The sequence below is a fragment of the Solanum pennellii genome, chromosome 12 (assembly GCF_001406875.1).
Source record: "Solanum pennellii chromosome 12, SPENNV200".
NCBI classification, from domain to species: Eukaryota; Viridiplantae; Streptophyta; class Magnoliopsida; order Solanales; family Solanaceae; genus Solanum; species Solanum pennellii.
In genome coordinates, this window is record NC_028648.1 from 4,119,769 (window position 1) to 4,125,768 (window position 6,000).

The window sequence follows — 6,000 nt, forward strand, 5'->3', positions numbered from 1 at the left end:
TGAAATTTTGAGACTATTTATAGAAGATTTGAAATAGTCGATATTGAAAAATAGAAGAAAGAAGTATACGTTTGTTGGAAAGATGAATTGCTTGTATAAATACTATAAACAGCGTATATAAAATTATGAATATATATACCTCTATGATACATAGTTATGTATATATACCATTATTTACCATTATACAATATTCATATATTATTATTATATATACACGCGGCCATTTAGTTTAAATTTTGTTTGACATGTGATATGTTGACACCCAATTTTGGCCTAACATTTTAAAAATTCGTGATTTTGAAGCTTTATTTATTTAATAGCAAATTTTGGTCCAATGATTTTGAAATTCATACATTTTGAGTCAAATAAAAAAAATATAAAAAAAATCTGCCTTTCCCACATTGTCTCTCAAACAATTTTCAAATTTTGCAATAGTCCCACATCGGTATTTCATCCTTTTTGAGGATTTTTGGGTTTCTATATAAGCCCACTTCATTCACTATTTTTAGAGAGGATTTGGAGGGGAAAACAAAAGAATACTCATAAAATTTTGAGAATTCTTGGTTCCCATAGTTCAAAAATTTTAAAGTGTTTTTGTGGTTTTTTGAGTTGAGGAGGTGGAGTCGTCTTCTTCAAACTCGTAGTTCCGGTTCGCCGCCCAGAACCAGGTAAATTTTTTTTTCTTAGCCTTGTTTTATTTAATTCCCAGCTCTTTTATGTTTTTTGTTTATTATATGTAGCATTGTTTTGTTTTTTAGTTTAATGTAGTTCTAAAAGTTAATTAATATTTGTGTTTATTGTAGTTTTAATATTAGCATTATTTTACGATTTGATGTTTATTTATTTATTATTATTATTATTTTAAAATTGTTAGTCAACTATTTGCTATCTTAACTTTTCAGGGTTTTGTTATTATTCTATTTTAATGTTATCTTTATTTTTATATATTACGTTATTGTTGTTTTCATTTCTAATTATGTTGTTTTAGTTTGGTTGTTATTTTCCATATTCTCTTGGGATAAGTTTGTTATGTTTTGTTGATGTTCAAGTTATATTAAATATATTTGTCAAAAGGGCCAATGAAAAAAACTTTCCGTCGGTTTTGGAGGCTTTCCATTTTAAAAGACGGAAAATCTAATTTAAGTTTATATTTAATTTTAGTTGTTGGAATGGCCGATGAAAAATCTATCCGTCGGGTTTAGAGGCTTCCCCATTTTAGAAAGACGGAATTTTAATTCAAGTTTATATATTTTATATGTTGAATTTGGCCGATGAAGAAATTACCATCGATTTCCAAGGCCTCCCATGTTAGTAAGACGGATTTTTTATTTTTTAGTTATTATTTGAGTTATTCATTTTTATTTATATTTATTTGGTACTAACTCTTTTACTAAGTGTCTTTACAGGTACACAGAGGTGCTTCTCCTTGAAATTATTCGAAAAAGTTCGAATTATATTTTTATTTTGTTATTTTGACGTTAGGCAAACTTTAGGCCGATTATTATTTTATTTTATTGTGTATATTGCATGTCTATTATATTTGTACAATATTTTATTTTCCTCAATTTGAAAAAAAAATATGAATTCAGTCGGGAACCACATTTGTGGATTCCGAAGGGTGCCTAACCCCTTCCCTTCGGAATAACTTGAACCCCTTACCTAGAATCAATTGGTTTCGTAGACTTTTCTTTAATAATTGGTTTCCTAGTTTTCCTAAAATTAGGTGGCGACTCTTTTTAAAACTTGTTTATTTTTAAAACTTTGTTAAAATTGAATCAATTAATATATTTTCGAGTTGCCGCGACGTTTCGCCCTACTTCGAAAGAGTAGGGATGTAAACAGAATGGCGACTCTGCTGGGGAGTTTAGAGGTTTTAACCAATATGAATTTAATTTTTTTTTCAAATTGAGGAAATTTTTGTTCTATTGTTATGTTATACCTTGTATTTTTATATTTCGCTTATTATTTGTTTATTGTATTTATTCATTATTTATTTTATTGTGTATATATTTTTTATTGCATTTCATGGCATAATTCCCGTCAAATGACAAATAGTTTGCATTAGGACAAAGGAAGTTACGTGGCTTACCACGACTTCCTTCAGAAAAACACACAAGTCTAATCTTTGGAAGTAATAAACGAATAGTTGGCTTGCGGTCATCCAACGTCGTTTATTAGCTTCACCCCGTTGTCTGTCCGACTCGGGTAACTGTCACTTCTATACCAATTTTAGTCATCCTAGGATAGAGCAAAACCAAATCCGAATTTAAGCATCAGCCTAAGATGACCAACACCCAAGGCGTGTTGTGCCCATTAGAAGACCACCCTGAGCCCAAAACGGCCCACGGCCTAAATGGATGTTCAGACTTATATGTTTAAATTTGAAGGATGTATACGTTGTTTGAAAAAATCATTGTCTCATAGGGTAAAGATTAGATTATAGTTTATATAAGTTAAAGAAAGAGCTTCACAAGCTACTAGCCTATTCGAAGATGTTGGCACTCGAAGATTACAAAAAGCCAAGAAAGAAGAAGGATCTTTTGTGGATGCACAGTTTAGGGTCGTACCCCTGCGTGGGACTGATTATTTTGTATACATTTCCCCTATTATGTATTCCCATTAGGTTTTATTCATAAATTTTGTATAAATTTGAGTTTTGGGGCAATGAAATATTTCAAATGACGTATACATCCTTCAAATCGATAGGCCTACCCTAGGCATAAAAGGGTCACATATTTGTATAGGACGCGCAATAATTGTTTGTATGCTTTGTGATATATTCAGTTTTTCTTTAATTAAAACAGTATTTATGTGTTTAATTCATTATTTCTGTGATATTTTGCATTATGTACCGGAACTAACACTCTTACATTTTGAGTTGCTCTTCTTCAAAGCGAAATGTTGATTTATGTCAGAAATAAGAAATCATTATTTGTCCAAAGTTGCAAGACACAAGAGGATTACCAAAATTAGAGTCCTTGCATTTCTCAATTATATCAAGTCAAAACGATAAATCAGGGGAGTATTTGACTATGAGATGACACCCACTTATTTTTATTATTATTTTGCATGCTGGTCCGCTCTCACATATTTCTCATATTTTTGTAGGGATACCGTCCCCGACATCAGTCGGGGATGGTCATAACGATGTCTGGATCTCGTGAAAATTGGGAAGAGACAAAGATTCAAGAAAACATTAAAAAAGAGTACAACAAATCATTACTGTAGAAATTCGTGGGTTACATTCAACAGACAGTATAAATATTGACAATTAAGAGGCTATAAAACATATTGGTGCGCAAAAAAAAAAAAAAAGANGTTACATTCAACAGACAGTATAAAATATTGACAATTAAGAGGCTATAAAACATATTGGTGCGCAAAAAAAAAAAAAAAGAAAGAAAAAACACTTCATGACTACAAATTTTTAATGGTGCTAGACCTGGAAATTTATTTGAAGTGTCTAAATTTTTAAATTATTATATGTCTTATCTGGTCGAACTACGCGTACCTGATTCTCATATTAATGAGATACGTAGGCAACCCTTCTGGGTTCGGTATTATCCTTTGCAAAAAAAAAAAAAAAATTAAAAATAGTTTGTACATATTTTCTAAGTCATATCTGCACGAACTACGCGTACCTGATTCTCATTTCGGTGAGATACGTAGGCAACCCTTCTTGGGTTCGGTATTATCCTTTGCAAAAAAAAAAAAAATTAAAAATAGTTTGTACATATTTTCTAAGTCATATCTGCACGAACTACGCGTACCTGATTCTCATATTAATGAGATACGTAGGCAACCCTTCTGGGTTCGGTATTATCCTTTGCAAAAAAAAAAAAAATTAAAAATAGTTTGTACATATTTTCTAAGTCATATCTGCACGAACTACGCGTACCTGATTCTCATATTAATGAGATACGTAGGCAACCCTTCTGGGTTCGGTATTATCCTTTGCAAAAAAAAAAAAAATTAAAAATAGTTTGTACATATTTTCTAAGTCATATCTGCACGAACTACGCGTACCTGATTCTCATATTAATGAGATACGTAGGCAACCCTTCTGGGTTCGGTATTATCCTTTGCAAAAAAAAAAAAAATTAAAAATAGTTTGTACATATTTTCTAAGTCATATCTGCACGAACTACGCGTACCTGATTCTCATATTAATGAGATACGTAGGCAACCCTTCTGGGTTCGGTATTATCCTTTGCAAAAAAAAAAAAAATTAAAAATAGTTTGTACATATTTTCTAAGTCATATCTGCACGAACTACGCGTACCTGATTCTCATATTAATGAGATACGTAGGCAACCCTTCTGGGTTCGGTATTATCCTTTGCAAAAAAAAAAAAAATTAAAAATAGTTTGTACATATTTTCTAAGTCATATCTGCACGAACTACGCGTACCTGATTCTCATATTAATGAGATACGTAGGCAACCCTTCTGGGTTCGGTATTATCCTTTGCAAAAAAAAAAAAAATTAAAAATAGTTTGTACATATTTTCTAAGTCATATCTGCACGAACTACGCGTACCTGATTCTCATATTAATGAGATACGTAGGCAACCCTTCTGGGTTCGGTATTATCCTTTGCAAAAAAAAAAAAAATTAAAAATAGTTTGTACATATTTTCTAAGTCATATCTGCACGAACTACGCGTACCTGATTCTCATATTAATGAGATACGTAGGCAACCCTTCTGGGTTCGGTATTATCCTTTGCAAAAAAAAAAAAAATTAAAAATAGTTTGTACATATTTTCTAAGTCATATCTGCACGAACTACGCGTACCTGATTCTCATATTAATGAGATACGTAGGCAACCCTTCTGGGTTCGGTATTATCCTTTGCAAAAAAAAAAAAAATTAAAAATAGTTTGTACATATTTTCTAAGTCATATCTGCACGAACTACGCGTACCTGATTCTCATATTAATGAGATACGTAGGCAACCCTTCTGGGTTCGGTATTATCCTTTGCAAAAAAAAAAAAAATTAAAAATAGTTTGTACATATTTTCTAAGTCATATCTGCACGAACTACGCGTACCTGATTCTCATATTAATGAGATACGTAGGCAACCCTTCTGGGTTCGGTATTATCCTTTGCAAAAAAAAAAAAAATTAAAAATAGTTTGTACATATTTTCTAAGTCATATCTGCACGAACTACGCGTACCTGATTCTCATATTAATGAGATACGTAGGCAACCCTTCTGGGTTCGGTATTATCCTTTGCAAAAAAAAAAAAAATTAAAAATAGTTTGTACATATTTTCTAAGTCATATCTGCACGAACTACGCGTACCTGATTCTCATATTAATGAGATACGTAGGCAACCCTTCTGGGTTCGGTATTATCCTTTGCAAAAAAAAAAAAAATTAAAAATAGTTTGTACATATTTTCTAAGTCATATCTGCACGAACTACGCGTACCTGATTCTCATATTAATGAGATACGTAGGCAACCCTTCTGGGTTCGGTATTATCCTTTGCAAAAAAAAAAAAAATTAAAAATAGTTTGTACATATTTTCTAAGTCATATCTGCACGAACTACGCGTACCTGATTCTCATTTCGGTGAGATACGTAGGCAACCCTTCTTGGGTTCGGTATTATCTTCTCCAAAAAAAAAATTATAAAATAGTTTATGCATATTTTCAAAGTTACATCTGCATGAACTACGCACACCTGATTCTCATGTTAATGAGATACGTAGGCAGCCCTTCTCGGATTCGGTAATTATTCTTTCAAAAAAAAATTGCTTGTACATACTGTAAGAGTCATGTCTTCAGCTCGATCGGGACCATGTAGTTAAGAGCATGTAAATATATTCGATATGATTGAAAAGACTGACTTTGCGGTAAACTACAGATTCTCGTGGTACCTCTTATCTGTACTTTTGTGATGCTTGAAAATTCTCTTGCATGCAATCAAGATAAGAATAAAACTAACCTTATGTTTCATGTGCATTGTGTGGTGAGATTTTGATCAAAGTTCAAT